Here is a 23,839-nt window from a genome sequence, read left to right on the forward strand (position 1 = left end):
AAGACTACAAAAAGTTTCTTTCTCAAAATTAGCTACAAACTCAAAAAGAAAAATACTGTTGACTCAAAAAGAAAACAAATGCCACAGAATGGCTTAACATTGCAGCACCCTAAAATGGTATCATTCAATCAGACCTCAGGAACTGTAAAATATGCCTTAACAAACATATTGAATTGCCAATCTATAATATGTTTCAAAGCAAAAACAAATTTCACGTATAACAAATATGTTAGTGTGAAAAATCAATAATCTGGAAGCTACCTCAATGAGATTGGACCCTCGAAGGGAAACTACTTGCATTATAGTTTGGCCTGCCTGTGGTTCAGAGCAACCTTGGAGAGCTTCTTTCTTCAAATTTTTCCTACCTCCTTTCATGATCTTGATATAAACTCAAATGACAGCTTCGAACAATTAATGGCTGCACAAATTAACACCGTGTTCTGTTACCTCTTAAGCCTTGACTAACTAGTTTCTGATATGCCAGTCAGCTCTGTGCTCCCTACAAGTAGTTAAATCTTATATTCATTAGGCATCATTATCAAGGGAAAAGATAAAAACAAAATGTCAAACTACAGCTTTGAGTTTAACTTTGAAAGGAATCAACTTAAACAAAAGCTGCCTGTGTCATCAGAATATGTGCTACAAAAACGAAGTCTGGATAAACCAAAACTATTAAATACTAGGAACCAAATACACATACAATATGGTACCTTGTCATTGTCTCATCAAGCCTTTATTTTAGTGCTTATTGGTTATAGCCGCTTTTATATTTTTTTTCCTAAGGCTTAAAATAAATATATTGAAACAAATTTAAAGAATGCCTATATTACCTATTATTGGTCACAGCTGCATCAAAGTTTTATTAAAGTTCAACCAAAATTATCTACAAATTTCGAAAATGTGTTTAAAATTAGACCCAACTCTTCTTAGAATAGCTCTATTTTTATTCCTTTTGGTTGGCAGTTTGGTGGCATTGGAGACCACACATGATGGATGGCTTCCATGCTTGGAAACCCTCTAGTTCATGGCTCTTCGTACTGTTGTGAGGTTTTCACAACATTGCCCCATTGTATTAGAATAATATCACCTTAATATCCTGTTTAATAGTTTATTATCATTTCGATGGTCAATATTGTAAATCCTGTAAATATTAGAATGTTTCTAATGTTGTAAACACTCTTTCGTTATTAGAATGCTTCTAATGACACGTTTGTTTCATAATAAAATGAGTGTCATGCTCATTCACTGATATTTTACCAATTACCTTTGTAATATGGTACCAAGCTGGATTATAATTTTTTCCGAATAATTTCTAATGTTTTAATTGAAATTATTTTCTCTAAATATTTCAAATTGATTTCAGGGTTTGTTCTTCATTGATTGTAGACATTTTTCACAATTTTTTCCAGATCTATCTGTAAATTCAGATATATTACAGTGCCTGTCACTTCCAGATTTCGCTTTTATTTCAGATTCATAATTGCAGATCCAAATTACTTAAGGTTTAATTCCCAATTTTCTTCATGCGAATTGCTTAAATACCAGTTTGGAATTGATTGAATTAGATTGAAAGTTTGATCTGAACTCAAAACTAATAAGTCTAAATCGAATAGAAGAAGTGAATTATCCAATTGCAAAGGACATAATTGCAGAACTTTTTCAATTTTCTCTAGCTAAAGGAAATTACAAGTTCTTTACCAATTCAAGTAAAGAACATTTCCTGTTTCCAGTTTACTGAGCATGCTACTATGAATCGATTCTAGTTTCCATCAATAACAATTAAAATCGACACCACTGAAACAAAACCAATAGAAGTTTTTCTTCAAACCGATTATTAAATTGGTTATGGTTTTAACAGTCTGGTACCATTCTCACCAAATCCTTTTTTTTTAATTAGCTAACATATCAATTCTTGATTGGTCCCAATTTAGACAAACTTAGCATGCTATTATGATTTGAATTTGGATTTCGGTTCACCCAAAAAAATCAGACACTTAAGAACCTTGATTCATAAATATAAGTTATAACTATGAGAATGGATCAGATTTCAATTCAACCAATAGCAAGGGAACTCGATACCTTTAAAAAAAAATCAGAATTTTAACTTAAACCATCAATCTATGCAATGACGAATTCAAAGGGCTCAATGATAGAATCATTCTAAACCGGTTTGAATCGGCCAAATTCACCGGACCCAATATTGTTCAAGAAAATCAATTTTAACTTATTTCATAACTGGTTCTTAAATGTAAACAGAAGCCGATACAGGCTTTGATCAGTCTGATTAGATCCAAATAAATGACCAATCAAAATCGTTCAAAAGTTAAATGCATTTCAACATTCATACTATTGCCAACAAATCGCATTTACATAGTCATTTGTAATCTTACAAAAACTTTATTAGTCTAACTGTATATATTACAAAATTTCAAAACTTAACAAACCGGAATCCCATACCATACTGGTTCTATACTCCCTCCCACACATGGAGATCTCTGGACTAATATTCCCTGCAGGGTGAGAGTCAGAGGGCTGCAATTTCAATTAAATTTTCATCCACTCTCTCTACCATGTAGCCCTTTATAATATTGCATTGGCAGTTACAAACTTATCTTTTTTCGGTTACATGACTCTTTGAATTCTTCATGAGCATAATTACAAAATTCCCGACTTCCATTTTGGCACATCTTGCAAGTTTGTGCTTTTAAACATATTAATATGGACTTACACATTTGGACACAAATAGACATAATTTCCCAATGCTGGGGTGCCCCTGAACCACAAACACATGCTGCTGATGTATTACAACAGCTTACAGAGGCAATACATCAGTTAAATACAAAACTGAGAAGACCTCAAAGTCATCAGAGCGAAGGTGGTAGTGGTAGTGCAACGGGGTCACCAAAAGGAGTAAGAGCACCTACACATGCGACAGACAGACCATTAAAGCCCTTTTTTGTTGAGAATACCAATGAAGTAGAAGTGGGAAAAGCAAGGGCAGCAGTAGCTATTCCAAAGGATGTCATGACCATGCATGCAGAATAGGATTTATTTTCGGACAACGTAAAAGCAGACTTGAGCTTTGTTTAGTATATGGGGCAGCGAAGAGAAATGGCAAGAGCAAAGCAAAATAGAACAGCCAGAGCTCTAAGCAAGATTTAAAACAAGCTATGAATAAATCAACAGTTCCTATATTTGATGGCAGCAGGAAATCTTCAGCTAGGGGTTGGATACACAAGTTTGACACATTCTTGACACTTAAACCCATGTCAGAAACAAAAGTAATTAAGTTTGCTACCATGTGCTTAGACGGAGCAGCGTACGAATGGTGGCATCATGGACTTGTTATGCAGGACCTTGGCATGATTAACTATTATGAGTTAAGCAACAAACTGATCACTAGGTTTGACAGGATTGACATAGAAGTATACTATAGAGAGCTTGCTCAACTGAAGCAAGGTTGGTGCATTAAACACATACATTGAGGAGTCTCATTGGATCTCTATCATGGTTTCGGATATGACAGAAAATAGGAAGGTGATGTTGTTCGTGGAAGGGTTGAGTGAAAGCCAAAGGTTCAAACTCCAAACGCTTTGTGAAAGTGTTGAAACCAAATACTCTTCAGGATGCAAATAAGATGGCCACAAATTAAATAGTTCATCATCTACACTTCAGCCCACTAAGAAGCCTTTAAGAGGATCAAAAACTAATCTTAAACCTACAAACCAGATTCTAAATTGGATTTTGAGTCCTGAACTGAGAAGGAAGAAATTATGCTTCATGTGCAAAGAACCTTGGACCCCAAATCATAGATGTCTTGAGAATGGTAAACTTCATTATATAGATGTAGTGTTTGATGGCGAAAATAAGGACAACGGGTCTAATGGCAGGGATGATGAAGATAACCATGACGAATCCCAGGAAGAATCTGTTGAGGGATATGTTGGACAGCCTCCTAACCTTGCCACCCTTTGAGGGGTTCCTGCGACTAATCTTATCCACCTAAAGGGGGTAGTGAAAGGGCAGCAAATTGTTTGTCGAGTGGATACAGGAGCTACTCATAATTTTTAGTAGTGCATCCATTGTAGCAAAAACGGAATAGCAAATGTAAGCGGTAACTGAATTTGACGTTAAGGTTGCTGGTGGAGATCTACTTAATTGTTCAAGGAAGGTTTCACAACTTAGTATCCAGCTGGGAAATTACATTTTGGTTGCAGATTTTTATGTGATCGAATTAGGAGAGATGGATGCTATTTTGTCTATAGTGGCTTTACACAATTAGTATTGATCATGACCTGAAACAGATCGAGTTTATGAGAGGAGACCAGCAGATTATTCTCAGAGCCATGACAGACAGGGGACCTAGAATTATTTCAGCTCATCTGATGGAAGCCATATTGAGGCATGATGATATTGAGTGGGCATGATGATATTGAGTGGGCAGCCCAGTGCTTTGTATCCACCAAATCTACTTCAGACCTAGTTCGAGCATGTTTGCTTCTTCAATGGTGTTGATTAGGAAGAAAGATGGAACTATTCAGATGTGCATTGCCTACGGGGCTTTGAATAAGAGGACCATCAAGAACCAGTACCTGATTCCACAAATACATGAGTTATTGGATGAGTTGCATGGGGTTTATTTCTTGAAGATTGATCTTCGTTCAGAGTACCACAAGATTCGAGTTCGAGAGGATGTTCATAAGACAACGTTCATATGTCATTATGGCCATTATGAGTTTTTGGTGATGCCTTTCAATCTCACTTATACACTAGCTACATTTCAGTCGTGTATGAAACACATTTTTAAGAAGCAGTTGTGTAGGGTATGTCTTGGTGTTCTTTGATGATATTTTGATATTTAGCAAGTCATGGAAAGAGCATTTACAACACTAGGATGAGGTTTTGAGTATCATGGAGCAACATTCTTTATTTGCTACAGAATCCAAATGTAAATTTAGCTTCACAAAGATTTTATACCTTGGGCATGTTATAAGGGCCAATGGGGTCAAGGTCCATCAAGAAAAGATACAAGCAATATCAGATTGGTCACCACCTAGTTAAGTTTCTAATGGGAGAGAATTCCTCAATTTATGTTCTTATTATAGGAGTTTTGTTATGAAAGATTTTCTTAGCTTGCAGCACCGCACACCAATCTCACTAAAAAGGGTGTTTTCAGGTGGTCAGATGATGCAAAAGTAATATTGGACAAGATTAAGAGGGTTAGGGGTACATGTCCCATGCTAGCACTACCAAATTTATCTAGACCATTTGTCTTGGAGTGTGATGCCTCTAGGGAGGGAATACATGTCATGCTCGTGCAGAATAGGCATCCCATTGCTTATGAGAACAAGAAACTAAAGGAGCATGAGAGGTATTCCACCTACGATAAAGAGATGTTGGCAATTATGCACACTTTGGCAAAGTTCAGGCAGTACTTGGTAGGTGGGAGGATCGCAATGAGGACTAATCACAACAATTTGCAGTGCTTTTTGGTACAGAAGAAGCTCAATGAGAGGCAGCAAAAGTGCATTAGCAAGGTTCAAGCTTATGACTTTGACATGGAATATGTCAAAGGAAAAAATAGTGTTGTTGCGGACGCACTGTCTAGGAGGCCAACTAGTGCTACTTGTGCTATGTCAGAGATTTCCACTGATTGGAAATCTCCACTTCTAGTTGAGTATTCCAAAAACACTTTTGCTTGTGAGATTATGGATGGGCAGATTCGGGATGACAAGTACAAAGTCATTGATGACATAATTTATTATAAAAACAAAATCTATCTAGTTTCTGGGTCTAGGCTTCATGACAAGATTATGCAGGCAGTACATGATACACCACCAGCAAGCCATCCTGGGTACTTTAAGACTTACAGACATATTACATAGAGGTTCTCTTGGAGAGGCCTCAAAGATGACGTCCCTAAGCATATCAAAATGTGTGACCTGTCAGCAAAATAAGTCTGAAAATATGCTTCCAGCTGGGTTGTTACAACCATTGCCTATTTGAGAACAAAAATGAGAGAGTATCTATGAACTTCATCATTGATCTACCCCGAGCACAAGGAAATAATAGCATCTTTATTGTGGTTGACAAGTTAACTAAATATGCACATTTCTATGCCATTTCAGCTAATTGGACAGCCTCGCAAGTAGCCGAGATAATTTTCAAAGAGGTTTTCAGATTGCATGGCCTACCAAAAGCCATTCTAAGTGACCGGGACAGCAAGTTTCTCAGTGTGTTATGACAAGAATTATTTAGATTGGACGGGACAGAGTTGACTCCTTCCACCGACTATCATCCTCAGACAAATGGATAGACGAAGGTGATAAATAGATGGGTGGAAGGTTACCTCCAAAATTTTGTTTCAAGACAGTATTGAGTGTGGGTCAAACAACTGTATTTGGGTGAATATTGCTATAATTCTACATACCATATGACTATTTGCATGTTGTTGTTCCAGACACTATATATGGATATGAATCACTATCCTTCTTGGATTTAGCTCTAGTGGACAGCAGGGCCCCATTAGCGAGAGATTGGTTACAAGATCGGTAGGATAAACTTAGGGCTCTCAAGGAGAACATTCAACATGCTTAGAATCAGCAAAAGATTTACATCGATCACCACAACACAGAGATCTTTTGAGGTGGGAGATATGGTGTTTCTTCATCTTCAGCCCTACCACCAGAGCTCCTTGAAAAAGAAAGTCTCGAAAAAGCTCAGGCCCTAGTTTTATGGTTCATACAGGGTAATGAGGAGAGTGGGTGAAGTGGCGTACGAGTTGGAGCTGCTGGAAGATAGCAAGACTCATAATGTTTGCCACGTTTCTTGCCTAAAAAGGGCTACTGGACAGCAGATCACACCTTCTCTAGGGCTGCCTCCTCTGGATGGAGGAGAAAAAATTAATCATGGTACCTTCTAAGGAACTCAAGGAAAGAGAGAAGCATTTGAGAAATAGGATGATTAAGGAATACCTAGTGCAATGGAAAGACTTACCCATTGAAGATGCAGTGTAGGAGAATGAAAGTATACTGCAGCATCCAGCCTTGCAATTGCTTGAGGGCAAGCAATCCCAGGAAGGGATGACTGTCATGTGCCCTTCCATAGTTTAGCCAATGAGGTGCACAATTAGCCTGTTATCCATCCCGATATGCTAATTCACATTATAAGGGATGCTAATGTTGTAGCTTCAATCGTATTGAATTGACCTAGAGATAATCCTTCTATGGTTATTGGTTAATCATCAATTAGACAAGCTCTTATATCTATTTATATGTGTGTGTGTGTGTGTGTGTTAATATTGTCTAAATGGTTATTAACTTATAAATTACCAAAGAGACATGGCTCCTCTACTCATATTTATACATTCAAATCTGCATTTGGAACACACACATAAAATGGAAAATGTTATTACATTTGCAGAGATCCTTTCTCTACATGGTATCAGAGCAGGCTGCAATTGTAAGAAATGATAAAAGACAGTCAGCAATAAAACTTGTACGAAAATAATAATTGGAAAAACTCGTCGAGACCTCAATAAATTAAGAGGATATCCTTAAATGGTGGATCTCCTCATAGAAACCTATGATTATTGGAGTTGCTATTCAATGGAGGATGTAGTGAATCAAGAGGAATTTCTATGATACTACTGTAGTAAGGAGAAACATTTACAAGATAGACTGCGAGAATAAAACTTGCTCCTATGCATGAAGTTATGCTATAATTTATTTCTCGCAAGCAACATGTTGATCATCAAGAGATGAGGCAATCGAGACTCATAGATCTTAAACATCTATTCAAAAGACTAGACCTTACAGTAACTTGAGGCAAAAAGTAATGTTTTGTTGCCGTTGTTGATGAAGGTGCCATGATCGCTATCTTAAGAATACAGTCACCTCTACAGCAATGTCATCCAAAGAAGTGCTTAGCCTGAAATTGCAAAATTGAAGAGAAACTTCAGAAGTGATTTAGATTAGTTTAGATTAAAACAAAGATGAAGACCCACTGAGTCCATTTATTGAACATCATTTTTTTTTTGGTTGATGCACATCAAAGAGAATGGCATTTACTCTCTTGTTCAGGAATATGAGAAACTTGTTTGACAAGTAGCATTTAAGAAATCAATTCCATTAAATTGATAGCGATTTTCCATGTAATAGAAACAAAATGGTTCTTCCATTAACTTAGAAATATCAGCCAGATCGAGCCTGCGAAGGCCAAATTTTACAATCTTTGTGATTATGGATGATCTCCATGGCGTAGATAAATAGAGAGAACCCACAATATTATGAATAAACTCTGGCATAGCTTTGAGATACGTGATGTTATTATGTTAGACTGTGGCATTGTCTTGCAGATCACAAACAGTTCACAGGAATAAAGACAGTGCAAAAGAGGTATCCGCTAAGTATCGTGACTGCAATCGGAGCTGGTTCAAAATATATTTGAAGTTTGACACAAATAATATAGAATGTTTTTTTCTTGATGAATCCTCGGAGATACATGGGAATATGTTAGTAATTGACCAAAGTGAGGAACAAATACGAGTTCCCATATCTGGATCGTCAGTGCACTTTTCGCTTGTGCAAATCAATTAACCGAGACAATCGTCCAGAGTTCTACAAGCTTTCCCGCATCCATTCTTCTGCGATATGGAAAGGATTGCAAACAATACAAGCACCACGCTTATGAGAAGAAGAAATTACAGAAATAAATTTGAGCTTTCCATTGTAAGACTCGGAAACCTTATGTGAGAGCAAATAGTAAAAGGGAAAGGCAAGTGGGACTATTAAAGGCAAAAGATTAGGGTGTCCTCTACTCTGGATGTTTAGATTGACTTGACTCAAATAAAATATATATTGTCAACATTACCATGCCGTGTCATTTGGTTCCAAACTTACGACTGACTTTGTTTCCTTACCACCTTCCTCACTTGCAGGTCTCTGTAAAGACGAGATATGTTAACAAGACACCATGGAAGATTACAGTCAATAACATCCCTGAGTGCTCTCCATGCCTGTGCCAAATAGTGGAAACATAGACACGACATGTGAATTATCTTATAGAATGTCGCACTTGCCAAATGGGGATTCCCTTCACCAAATCTTGGTATAGAAATGAATTGAGAAAAGTGTACAGGTCGGCTAGATTAGAAAAATGCACTTGGCAGGTGAAAAATCCAAGGACCAATTTCATAGCTTTCAATGTATCTTGCTTGCCTTCAAACATGATGAAAGGAACCTAGTCATGCTTAGTAAGGGTTAGAGGCATTTCTTGAAACTTGGGAGCCATCATTCTTTAAGGTAAGTATTTACAATGTATTATTTAAATTTTCTTTTTATAATTACTATTATGAAATATAATTATAAACAAGGAAAACAATTAGTAATGAATAAGGGAGTCATCAAGAGAGTTTATTCTTTGACTTCATGAGATAAGTATAATTTCTTAGTATTGCATTCCTAATATTGTAAATCTCTCTTATATGTATTTCTATACATATTGTAAAAACTATTTGCCTTGATCTTTTCCTCTCTCCAAGGATGTTCTTGCAAGAAAAGGAAAATTGATATCAGATTCAGAGGGAGTATGACACTTCATCAGAGGCAGCTTTAGATGAGGAGCTCAAAAGATTGATAATGATAGTGGACATGCAGTAAGGAATATCCATTCAAATAAAAGCTCCCTAGACCAAGTCAAAGGTGGAGGTGTGGCTTCACTAGTTGGAAAAAGCGAATGCGATTTAATGATGGACTTCCTGAAAGATGTTTTGGGAACTGGCAAGATGTCAAAGTGGAAGATAAAATTGGAGGAGAGGAGCATAATGCAGTTATACTATCGAATTCATCTTCCACATAGACCACTTGCATAGTTCAAAAAAGCGGAAACTCACCCAGAGTAAATATGAGAAGTAAAGTAGTTGCCCCAATATTCAAGTTAACAAAGTTGAAGATACATACAGTTTACTGGATGAGATCGTATACAAAAGTCTTATGCCAGATGCTTATAGAGGTTTTGGAATAGTATGGAGGGCAGAATTTTTTATTGTAATAAGAGGGATAGCAATGATCATGTCCATACAAATATACACTGAGATCACAAACAGATTACAAGTTCACTTTTAAAGAAAGTTGGAAGAAATGTTTTGAGTCTATCAAATGGAATGAGTGGGAATTTTAAATTGTGGGGGAGCAACAATAACAAATGTTCCATTCCTACTTGAATAATCTTTATATGGGAGATGTCATGGAAGAGACATCATCAAAGTTTTAAATCTGAATCATCTCTTATTTTGATGCATATGGGCCTTCATTGGAGCAATTTGTATCAAGGATGTTGATGTGCAAATAAGTATTTATTATTTTTTAGTATTCTAATTACTTTCTTATTATTGTATCTTTCTTATGTGAATTATTAGTCATTTGCCTTAATGTACTCTTGTTCCATTCCTTAGTCTATAGGAATATTCTTCCTGGAAAAGAAGAATGATGCATTACGAATGTTGTTGAGTGATAACATACGGGACAATGAAATAAAGACAACACAATGGGCTCTTCCATTTAGAGGGAGTAGACTACAATGGAATTTGTTCTAAGATCAAGATTGGTCATTCAGATGATCTTACGACAGTAGTTCAAGAGTGAGTAACTAGAGGATCTACTTCAGTTGACATCAAAGGATCTTGGACATTTTGTTTTATAGGAAGTCTAACAAGCAACCTTGGACGAAAAAGTCAACACACTAAGATCTTCTTAATGAGGAAGAAGTTTGGCATTCTTCTCTATGAGAGAGAAGTTAAAGGGAAAGCCACGGTATATCCACCCTCTGACATGGGTCATGGTGGATGTTGTGTGAGTTACTACATGATTCTGTTGAAAAACATCATGAGAGGTGACAGTCTTTCATCAATCTTTGATTATTGTCATTGTTGTAAGGTGAGGATCTTAACAATGGCTTGACTTGTTATCATGATGGACTACATTAAGTTGTTGTCCCAGAGGTCATTATAGCCTACCTGTCATGATGGACTACATTAACTTGTTGTCCTAGAGGTCATGACAACCTATCTATTATTCATGATGGACTACATTCAATTGTTGTCCCATAGATCATGATAGCCACTTGTTATTCTGATGACTACATTAAGTTGTTGTCTCAGAGATCAGATAACATATATCCATCTAGGATATGACATATTCTCTTGGTAGGCATCATGGACTTCGTGCCAGTGTACATACCAAGAGAATATAGGTATGATGAATATCATATGATTGATATTCCTTGTTAAATCATACTTCGGATGATATCGAAAGATAACATCTAATTTGATGGATATGTGTTGATATCCTTAAATATGCCATTCCAAGGAAAATCACATTGAGATGATATCTCTCTATATGCTACGTGTTCTATAACAACCCTCCCTAGCTAAGAGGGAGTGTTAATGTTGTCACTTCAATTGGATTGAATTGATCTAGAGATAATCCTTCTATGGTTATTGGTTAATCGTCAATTAGACAAACTCTTATATAAATAGATATGTTTATATATTAATGTTATTATTGTCTAAATGGTTATTAACTTATAAATTACCATAAAGACATGTCTCTTCATCTGCATTTGGAACACAGATAGAATGGAAAGTGTTATTACATTTGCAAAGATCCTTTCTCTCTAACATGTAGGTGGCCGCATGGGGTGCTCTTCCCCAAGATTGTTTATGTGGGTTGTTTTAATGTTTGAATTGGAGCAAAGTTAGTTGGCCTTTAATTAATTGTCAATATTTGAAAACTCAGATTTGTAGCTCAACAGTAGGGATGGGTGGGCCACTTTTATTTTATTATTGGCAGTACTAGTGTCACATCGCCACCAATATTTATCTCAAGGCAATGAAGGATGGCAAAGTTCAAAACCAATATATTCTTTTCCAAACGCTCTTGGTCTCTATCCGTCATTGGGCAGTTACAAGTTCTAATTTGGGCAACACCTGTAGCAGCATCTGCATTGTAACGCTCATCTCTTCTATGCGCAGTCAGAAGACTATGCAAGGCTATTGCAGGGATGGAGAGTGGCATTCTGAAATGATCTTTGCAAAGGTAAAACTCTGGTCTTAGTGTTTTCTATTGAAGTACGAAACCCCTTCATCAAGTTGTGATTTGGACACAAAACCTGAATCACATGTTCTTAGTTTATCATTTTTGGAGCTTGCAATGAGAAAGATATCGTAGTTGCAGACATTTGAACAAGCAAAAGACTTCAATGCTTTCTGAGACGGCAGAGTTTGGCGGAGGTGTGCATAGCAAAATCAGAACATTGGTATTTGGGCAAGTGTGGACAGCTTGGGTCTCCAAGAACAAGCTATGAGTTGCAGATATATCCGGTGTCGATTAGACTGGAAGATGCCAGGAATAGGAAGAAGTGAGCTGAGATTTGAAGAGTTTGCAATGATGGGAGATGCCAGGAATTAAAACTCTCAAACACACTGTGTCTCTTGGACAGGCAAAACTAACGCCAGTGCCAAGTTTCTTGTTACTTCGATTATCTATGTTTGCAAACAAATGTAACTTTGAGGGTCTCTCTAGATTCTGATATTATTTTCTGTTGAAAGCTGAAAAAAGTCTTTTTGGAATAGAAGGAAGAAATCTGATACTGTTATTCAGTCTATGTGTTCTTCTTGTTATTACTGGTAGTATCATAGTTTAAAAACTCGGTATCGGAAATATCTCGGCCGACCCAAAATTTTTGAAAAACTCGGAATCGGCAAAAACTCGGCCAAAAATTCGGCAATAAATCGGCACTTTTATCGAACATTTGAAAATATAATCAATTCAATCTTTTGTCTTAAATAATCATCTCCACATTCTATTATAGAATTGTACTATAAATATATTACTCCTAGACTATTTCATGACATTTGATAATATGTAATGTGTATATGAATGTCATGTTTTTTGAAGTATTTTCTTAAAGCCCAATTTTATATTTAAATAATAAAATTGTAAATTATAAGTAATATATATTAAAAATATAAAATGAAATGCAAAAATATAAATATCATAGCTCATTCTTAATCTTGGAGCACGCACATCAACCATTTGAGAGGTAACCTCAAAATAGATGTTACCTTATCCGACAATAATAACTTACATAGAATAAAATGATAATAGTGAATTCATAAAAGCATATTAACTGATAGGGTTTTTGAAGTTTTGAAGAAATGTTTTAGAACATAGACGTATTCATTTCTCATTCATGCAGAATTAGAGGCTTTCAGATAGTAAATTGGCCACATCAGAGCATGAAGAAAATGATTTGTGTTAAAATATATATTTGCAAAACGCTTTCCTTTCATCGGCTCTATGCAAAAAGGCTGCCGCTAGAGGAGGTCGTGGCCGCTGATTATCAAACACCACTGGAGGAAGTCGTTTTCGCGTGAAAATAAAACGTTGTAAACCTAATTTTTTGGACCTAAAATCCCGACGACCAATCAACGGGATTTTCAACCGTTTTTTTGCCGATTTCTGGGTTTATCACGCAATTTATTTCGTGTTTATCACCGCGGGTTTTTGCCATTTAACGGTGCCGATATATTCAGCGATATATTCGGCCGCTGGAAACTCCCGCGATATACCGCGTGTTTGGTGATATAACGCCGATTTTTTTAACTATGGGTAGCATAGCTTGTAGAACTTGATATTATATTCTTTATATAACTGTTGTGTTCCCAAGTTGCGGTAAAATCATAAAACAAACACCACATTCAATGTAAAATCCCCAACTTGGCCCAAATCATTATATTGATGCACAAACTGATATTTTGTATGTTTGGATGATTTTCTGATTTTTAATAAAATATATTCCACTGTAAAGAACCAAGCTGGCTACAAATCTGCAGTTCTTATTGTTTTGTAATTCTTTCAACATTCTCTAATTTTGTATGTATTATTCCTTTGTAAATATAAATCAAAAACTCCAAGTAATTTAAAATGGACAAAATAGATAATCCGACTGAAATTGAAGATATACTTTGCACTATGTTTATGACAAACATTTATCAGAATAACAATTAATTTATTGGCACCTGATTTTAATTTGCTGAACATTGGCTGGCATCACCACATGAAACTATCACCCTTCAATGTGTCAATTCGATCCCAATATGCAAGGTGCAGCTGATGAAACCGGTTATACTATGTAAATGCAGGTCACCAACTTCAAACTGGCCCACTAGCAACAGAATTCACCCAGCCAGATGTTACACGTGTTTCCAGGCTAGCCGCAGCCCCTTAAATTCCCAAACGCAGCTTCCAATCTACCCTGCGATTTTCTCAGAAAGCAATTGCAAATGGCTTAGAGATAGTCGTGCAGCCTTAAGATGAATGCAAATGAAGTTTGGATGCCAAAAGTTCCCTACTGGAAGCTAACAGCAATCCTCACACCTAATTCGATCACAATTATTGCAGTCTCCAGGTGGTAAAAGACTCAAATGAATTCTATCTCAAATCAGACAACCTCCATCGATTCAATTCTCCACAATACAGTAAGAGACAATAGGAGAATTTGTACATCTGCTATACCTCAGCAACAGATTACAATACTTCTTAGAACAATTCTCAAAAAACTTCTCAGAAACTGTCAACCGGATAATCAATAAGAAATATATTTTCTCGTTTATAATCAATAAGAAATATATTTTCTCGTTTATTCTCCTTAGCCATAGTAAATACAGTAGGAGATGTTGGCCAATTGTATACTTCAGCACAATTGCCAAGATCTTCTCAGACTCGGCCCTTATACTTCAGCAAGGGCGACAAAATATCAGAACTCAAAAAAAGCCACAAAGACAACAAAAGCAAATACATATTCAAGTGTGCTTTTTCCAATGAAATGATCTCTCATTTATAATCCTTCGTTGGCAAAAGTTTCCTAAAAGCTCTACTTCAGAAATTGTGGAAGTTTCCCAAAAGAACTCAACACTAGAAACTTTCCAACACACTTTTTAGAAATATCACTTAATGTCATTATTATTATAATATAAACATTATTATAATAATGCAACTTAATAATTAATGAATAAATAAGAGCTCATGCAATTATTAAGTTGATTTCCTACAAGCAACAACCAACTGCTAAAGCCACCCACTGCACTGCCAAAAATAGACCTACTAAAAATAGTAAATCCACAGCTGGGACTGACAAAACACCCTGTCAGTTCTCGAGGGTCGCTATGATAAGCTAACTCCATCAACTGCACAGACTTGCCAAAAACGAGGACATTACATTCAAAACCACAAACCTGGCTAGTGATCATCAATTTACAGTTAGGCAAGAATAATTTTGCAGTCAAAACATGGGTGGGATACTACAGTCCTGTGGTTTTATTTGTTTCTGTATTTATATATAATATTATTGTAACACCTAGCATTAGACCACTATTTGCTTTTTCACGTAGAGATCTTTTGAAATTTTATGTTTATTTGGTGGTTTTAAAAAAACAATCTCTTTCCACTGTTCTCGGGGTTATTTTTGTAACAATGTTCCAGATAGAATCATTAAGTTAGTATTGAATGGGTGCGGCTATTTTTTGTGGCAATTTTCCTGACAGAATTATGGTTTACAGAACTATTTACACACAAAGCAAATGATAGAGATTGGCCCGTCTTCATTTATTAAACAATTTAAACTCATTACATTCATCCTCACAAATCTTAATTGTACAGCATATTCCACAATTATGTGCTATCATACTGGCTTTTCTACTTTAAAGACTTAACGCCGCATGACAAGCAATCTGCATGATAGAAAATGACTAAAATTTTCAGAGAGTGTACTGAATAAGTGGCAAACAGCTTGTTTTCCAGATGAGTACATCCTCTCACATGGTTAGGACTAAATGGTACAATTAGGTACCAATAAGCTTTTTATATTATTACATTCTTTTCTGAAACCATTGCATTGACACAAACAAGGATGCTCTATTTGAGAGATCATCTCCCTCCAGACAAACACAGCTAGCATCTTTGCTTTTGCATCAATTTGCATTGATTCACCATCCTTTCAAAAGCAATTCTAGACATGATTGGTATGTCTAATTTTAAGTATCAGATGTTTGTAACTGCAAATAAGAATTATCTACTCAAAAATTGACTGGTCTCTTGTTTGCAAAACTGGTCTCTTGTACAGTTTAGCATTTATCTCTTGTGTTCTCCAATCATCCATATTTGTTCACCTAGTGTTGTTTTCCATCACAAGGACACAAAGAGTCACCTATAATCTACTTTTTATGTACCCCTTAAAGATTTTAAGGGTTTTTCATTGCACAAAGGTGCAGAACATTGTTATATTATTGATGCCATTTAACACAGGCAATGTCTATGAGCTTGAGCTTCTGCAGTCCTATAATAACTGCCAAGCTTTAATGGAGAAGTAATCATACTCAATTGGGCCCCTGCTCATTATTCGATTGGTGGAAAATATGAAACTTGTGTCCATAGTTGTACAAAAAATTAGTTGCTTAAGTAAAGATCCCTATTAAGACATCTTCAGTCACTCCAAATAGGCCCTCAAAACTCTATTTGCATTTTTGAAACACCTGGGAGGAGTATATCTGCAAGCACTGGAAAACTAGCTTATCCCCTGCTATGTGTTGTAACCTTATCACACATCACCCCATTGCAAATTGGGACACCCTCCTTTTTCTCTTGGTCTTGTCCTTTAGCTTTAGTTCTTGGTCATTTTAGTCTCGTCCCTTTAGGTTCCCCTGTTTCGAATGAGGATTGGTAAAATTGGCCAAGTCTGGAAAGGTGTTGTCCGACTGGCTCCTAGAATGGAAACTATTTATTTATCTAAGAATTGAATGTCTTGGCATACTTGCTATTTTCTGGAGTTTCTATTTTTAGTAAATTAAAAAAAAATTAGCTTGTCTATTTTTAATAAGTCCATTTTTAGTAAATTTCACTACCTCCTTGATTGACCTTATTTTGACTTTGGAACACCTGAGTTACCAGATTCTCTCCAACAACCCTCGAAGTCTGGTTCGATTCTGTACAAAGTCTGGTTGTTGTCAAATTCTTCCCAGATTCACCTGCAGAGCTACAAAATTTGCAGCGAATTATGAAGAATTTTCTGTCCAGCAACCGAACTTGGGCTGAATTTGGGCCCAAAACATTTTTTTAGACTTTTTCGAAGTGTTTTCTTATAGAGGAAGTCCAAATTGACAATAGGTGACATCCAAATTGACGATTATAGAGGAATATCTTTAAAAAAGATATATGTCTTTGAATCCAGGGCTTAAAATTTATATCTCAACTTTTGATCCAACCTGGTTAGAAGTCCTCTAAACAATAATACAAAATAAAAATTCAGATAAATACACTTATCTTTTGACAATTTCTTTCATTCTCAAACTGTCCCCTTGATATGGAAATATGTTTCATGCATGTGATCAAGCAAGTGTATCATGTTGTATGGCTAAATGATGCAATTAATATTCTATCGAACTGAAACATAGATATAGTGGTGTATTTTGCTATGTTGCTTTACTACTAGCATAGTAATGTATGGACTTATTTGTTGTTGCATATACACACACATTTTTTTTAAACGTATGGTTTTGTACAGATGAACCCAAAACAAATGCAAACCCAACCCCAAAAATTTGGGCGAATTTCAAACCTGAATCTTGAACCCACATCCATACCAAAATCCAAACCGGCAACTTGGTGGAACACGTTACTATTTTCGGCAAGACAATTTTGGCAACAAGTGAGCTCTGGTTGATAAAGAGACAAAAGGGTATCTATTTCTATATCTAGACGAATGAGTAAGCAAAGGCAGTCAATCAGAAAATGTTTAAGTCTCAGAATGATCTTGAAATATCCAAAAGTGGAAAGGCATGAGAAAATCAGAAAAAAAGATGAAAAATCTTGGAAATTTTCATAATCTTGGGAAGAACTGCAAATTTCAGAAAAAAAATGAAAAATCTTGGAAAGTTTTGAAATCTTGAAAAAATGGAAATATTGGAAAAAAATGAAAAATCTTGGAAATTTTTGAAATCTTGGAAAAACTAGAAATCTTGAAAAAAATGAAAAATCTTGGAAAATTTCAATATCTTGGAAAGACTAGAAACCTTGGATAAATTGAAAAATATTGGAAATCTTGGAAACAATGAAAAATCTAGGGAAATTCTCCTTCGTGGTAGAAAAAGGCTAAGGGTTGGATTGATTAGTTAAATTAAATATCGTTTTAATATTTGATTGATTAGTTTTCAAAAAACCCAAAATTGAAAAGATGGAAAAGAATTGAAAAGAAAAAGAATTTGTGGATTTAAATCAAGAAAATAATTAAATATTGATTTAAATTAATATTTAATTAATTAACTTTCAAAAAGAATCAAATTTGGATAAAGCATGGCCCAGCTTCCCTATGAAGTTAAAAGCACAAAAAAAGGTAATTTCCCAAAAGCAAGAGAAAAGCAATGACAAGTGGCAAAAAAATCTTACAAAATGGAATCTTGGAGGCCAACTAAAGCAGTTACCTAAAATTAGCTCGTAGTTGTGATAGCAACTTTTTTATGACAAGAAGTATATATAAGTGATCCCTTCATTCTTTCATTCTCACACGAATTTGAGGAGCGAATTGAGAAAGAAAAGTTGAGATTCCAAGAAGCTTGTGGGAAAGATTCTAAAAAGACCCATGATAGAAAGAAGGGAACCTTCTTGAAAATTGCGAAGGATTTCAAAGGATTATAAACTTTATCAAAAGGAATTTTTTTCAATAAGTTGAAAAGCATACAAAGCGAATTCTGGAGGAAACAGAGAAATTCCAACAAATTCCAAAAAATGTCTCACTTTGGAGAAATTAACTCTACTTTTTGTTTGCTCTTATGAAAGTTTGTTTTCTATTTTGCAGGAAGGAAAGATAGCAGAACACAGAGGAATAGGCGAAACCAGAGAAAATTTGATAAAGTATGAAAGAGAGGATTTTACCCATAATCAAAGATTGTTTCAAAATGGGTAGAAATTGAAGATGCAAGCCTTGGCGGCTCTATATGAACGAGCTCAATGGGAGAATGTTTGGATACAAAGACCATCAACCTATGCATTTGACCACTCAGATCCTGAACAGTTGAGAAGTTGTTGCAATCAGTTTCCCTCTAGCCTTTCAACATCCAAAGTTGATTGTGGAGTGTGCAAAACTTTACAGCCCAAAGTAGAATGATCAAGGATTCAGAAGGAAATACCCTTGCAGACTTCTCCCTAGCATCCATATCTAAAGCATTCAGATTCCCTAACCCCTGAGAATGGTGACAAATACAAAAGAGCAAGCAATCTAAGTCTACACTGTCGGGACAATTTTGTGAAATCATTCATTATAAATGGTTAAAGAGGAATAGTTCTCACCAGTCCAAGATTCCCAAGGAATTGACATGGCTTGACTTGCAAAGACAATACAGCGACATGGTCATGATGCTCAATTGGATTTTTGGGATACCCTGTCCTATAAATTTGAAGCTCAATTGTTGTGCTTCATTGAGCAAGTGGAGGAGTTCTTTCAGATGAATGTTTTTGAGAGAGATGATTTTTAGAACTTCTCCATTTTCTCAAACACCATGCATAGCACTCAAGACTTGTTAGCAAACTAGGAGGCAAATTTAGGAAAGGTTGAAAGGGTAGTGGCAATTCTAGAGCTCAAGTAGGAATCGGCACCGAGCATCAACACAGAAGAGTTGGAGACGATGTTGGATTGATTTCATGCCTTCAGGCAGCAGAGTGAAGGATAGATGCATTTAATGGATAGTGGGTGTGTGAGTAGCAATCATCTATTGCACCCCACTCTCTTCCTGAATGAGCATGCGTAGTGCACATTTATTACCCACTACAATAGTGGATTCCTTACTGCATTTATGTAGATTCCATTTTCTTTGCCCTAACCCTAATTGGGGTTGATGTGGCATGATTTGAACCATTGGTTAGTTATTGGTTTCATTCAGGCCACCCATTGTAATCGAGGACCTATATGAAGGCCTCACTTCTCATTTGTAAGGAGAGGATTTTTGAGATTGTTGCTATGAGCTACTTAGACAATAGAGTTTTCATTGAAGTTTGGTGAATACTTGATGTGTTTTAGACTTTTAATGCTTGCTTGTTCTTTTAATTCCCTCATTTTAGATTAAGATAGCTTTAGATGAAGTGCGGTGATTGCAATGGAAAAGATGATGGTGTTTTGATGAATTCCTTTGGTTCATACTTCTGACATTTTAGTGATTCTAAATCATTGTGCAAAGTTAGCTTGAACCCCTTTCATTCACATGCTTAACTTTTATCATTCATATACATTGTTCTTTATGATGGTGCTTGCAGTGGTATGAATTGTTTTGCATAACCATTGAAGATTACACCAGTTCACGCATAGTTGTAGTACAACTTGGCGAAGCAGAGCTTGGTAATTAAGGAATTTGTCCACCAAGGTACTATTCATTGTTGTCATTACCCTTAAGAAGAATAGAATTTCTAAACCCTATCCCCTTTCATTTATGCATATTCTGTGAAAATCTCAAAAGTAGTTCATCGCAAAACCTTTTAATAGCTCCCATATCCAGCATGACTTGAAATGAATTTGAGTAAATATACATAAGGCCCCTTGTGATCATCAGCAAATCGCATCAACCACTAAGCTTATCCACAGTCAAGACCTGGCATAGAAGGAACCTTGGAGTCATTACATGATCTTCTCGCAATCCTAGCATACACGAGGCTTTGTTCAAAAGAGCATAAGATACCTCGATTATTTATTCTATTGTTTGGTGGGTCATAAAACACGCATCAACACTGTGCATGTCATGTCCCCAACAAAGAAGCATTAGTACAAGCAGCAGTTCTTTTTAAGCTGGCCAACTTAGGAAGAGACAGTGATGGTCACTAACATAGTGAGGCTGACTCATATTGAAGGCTTCACAAAATCAAAAAAAACCTAACTTGAAAAGACAATTTCCTTTTGATCATCGAAATGAGAAGTAAGTCAAAATAAGGTAACCATCTGGTTGGCAATCTGAAGTAGTCGAAGGTACACGTGCTAGTAAAGAAAGTATAAGAGATGTTTTACAACTGGTTAACAGAAAACCAATCCATATTCAGATCGAGGCGTGAGGAATACATTAAGTGTGAACTAACATAACCAAACTAAACAGTGATTATTAAAGGAAACATAATCTGATAATTTGAAAGAAACTATTCATCATAAGCAAATGTGATGCTTAGAAAAGAAATACAAAGATGAGATTCTTAATAAAGCCATATAAATGAATGAAAGAATATGATGATCATTCCTCAGCCCCTTCTCAAGGAAGAGGAGCAGATTGTGAGAAAAAAACTATTAAACAAAATCTCCTACCAAGTGAGGAAAGTGTAGTTTCTCTTAATGGACAAACTAATAACAAATAAAGCATAATGAAGAAGCACGTATGAGAAACTAATTCCAAAGGGGTGTGATGGTGATATACGTCATCTCACATTAAAACTTGTCAAAGGATATTAAAGACCCTCAGGGGAATTTCTGAAGGCATTGAATCTGATTATTTTTATATATCATGGCACTAGCGCTCGGGGATCCTAACATACAAGTGGGAAAGGGTTATACCTTCTCATTGCAAGGTGGAAACACGGGGATTAAGAGCAAGACATCAGGCACAGCATGGATGATTGCATAAAGCTAAAGGAGAGATGACAATCAGAATTACAATCGCTGATCAGAACTATATGATTCTTCACATGTAACCAATTGAAGAATTCAGACAGGGCAACCTCTCAAAGAAATATTGAAAGCAACTATCTGATGCAATGTATTAATGTGATTTTAATTAGGTATAAGAGATGCCTTGAGATGAATTTCAATAATATGATGTTTGATTATCCATCTGACACTTTTTTTTTCAAAATCAGAATCTATCTTAATTAGGCCCTGAAAGGTAGTTAAGCCATATTTAAATTTGAGTTCACACGTAAACAACTTTAAAAAACCTAAATGACATATGGAAAAAGAGCATCCGCCAAAACATGTAACTAAAATTCCATTGAGTGAGATTCACTATTTCCGTAATTAACCATTTTTCAACTGGCAAATTGCTTCCTCGCAATAAACCCTTGGCATAGATGCCACTGTACCAATTCCAACAAATTCGCTCACATACACATAGTACCAGCTGTTGAGAAGTATCACAAATTAGATGCCATGTAGAATACTGCTCCTCTTAAGAAGCCCAAACAAGGAATCAGATGTGACCTGTTATCCATTTTAACACAAAAAGGCATCTTTCCGAGAGCTAAATGAGGAACACACAGTGAAAACCTCATTGATGTTCCACTTGAAATAGTTAACAGAATTTCCTTTAATTATATAATTATTATTTTAAAAATACAAATAAAGCAACAATTTGTGGCACCAGATTAGGATTTTATGACTGCAAATTAATCTTAAAATAACAGTCCTTGGTTGAGGTAATTTAATGTAAGAGACAAACCTACGTTGAGATCAATTACAATATGACTGCAGATAATTAGCCATCAGAAACGAAAATATTTTAAAATAAAATCTATGGGAATTAAACCCTAAAAGGCAAAGGCAATTGAGCCATATTTGAGTTAGTTTTCGAACACGTAATTTAGAAAACCAACCTGGATCGTACTGTTGATAAAACTCTTCCACATCTGCAAGAGAAATTAACCAGAATTTAAATATAATCAAAACAAATAAATTTAAGCAACCTTAATTAATTTTCAGAATTTTCAAATAAGATTTGGGTTACTTACCGGCGGTTAGGGCTTATTCCATCTCATCGGCCTTAAAATCTCTGAACACTTCTTCCTCTGACCTCTAATTGTAACCTCCTTGCATTATTTTGCTGATTATTTTTGTCTCTCTTAAAATAGTTTTGTCAGCTAACTGCCAGTTCTTATCGGCGCCAGGAAAATTATTGCAAGGTCAGCCTTACAAGTTTAAGTTGAAAAATAGTAAATTTTAAAGATATAATTGTTGGGTCAGTTGGGCCGATCTCCCAGCTGGGTGGTCAATTTTGCTGAGATTCAATCTTCACTTATATAAATACTGGCTCCTTTGTCTGCTCAAAATCGACAAAGTTTAGTTTTCTCAAGAAATTGAGAAAATTTACATGGCCAGTTTTAGCGGAGGTTTACAGAGGCATTGATATGCAGAGAATCGATTCTCCGTTTTGGGGATTTCCCTTTCGGTGTGGGGAGTTCTGCTCACAGACACCCTCCATTGCTAGATTTAGCTGATCTCGAGCCAAGATTAAGGGAAATTTTTACCGCTCGTCGTAGAATACTGGGATTGCTGGCAGCGTCCCTGGTAATTTGATTGAGCTGTAGTAGTGCGACAGATTATATGATAAGCACTCTGAAGCAGAAACATGTCACTGCACAAACAAATTTGTTTTAAAAAATTAATTACTAGCGCTTACATCAAGCTGCAAGGTTAGCAAGGTTAGCAAGGTTAGCGATAGGATATTATTTGAAAAAATAAGTCGTTATATGAACATGTTTTATAAAATATTATTAAAGATACTTTTAAATTAACAAATATTATACGTCAATATTTCGTAACTATGACATTTCAAGTTAATATTTCGTAATTAAGACATGTCAAGTTAATATTTTATGATATATGATATTTTAATTATAATTAGAGTGAATTCTTATAAATTACAATAGTACTTAGTTCAATTCTACATTTAGTGGAACACCAAATTTGCTTCCTTGCCATCAAGAAATCTAAAGAATAAAAAATATTTGTACAAAGACATCCATGGAAACTACTACATATTTTA

The 23,839-nt window shown here is 35.7% G+C and overlaps 1 pseudogene across 1 annotated transcript in view; it reads right to left on the minus strand.

The window, feature by feature from the left end:
- The window catches only part of LOC149570870 (uncharacterized), a 37,100-nt pseudogene extending 13,652 nt beyond the window's left edge, over positions 1-23,448 (minus strand). The window contains exons 1-3 of the transcript XR_016359727.1: positions 22,806-23,448; positions 22,671-22,703; positions 262-418 (exon numbers count right to left, since the gene is read on the minus strand). The product of XR_016359727.1 is annotated as an uncharacterized LOC149570870 (transcript). The remainder of the gene's footprint in view (positions 1-261; positions 419-22,670; positions 22,704-22,805) is intronic.
- Positions 23,449-23,839: the final 391 nt, after the last annotated feature.

Source organism: Cupressus sempervirens, chromosome 2, assembly GCF_028749045.1.
Source record: "Cupressus sempervirens isolate cs-2001-9-10 chromosome 2, ASM2874904v1, whole genome shotgun sequence".
NCBI lineage: Eukaryota > Viridiplantae > Streptophyta > Pinopsida > Cupressales > Cupressaceae > Cupressus > Cupressus sempervirens.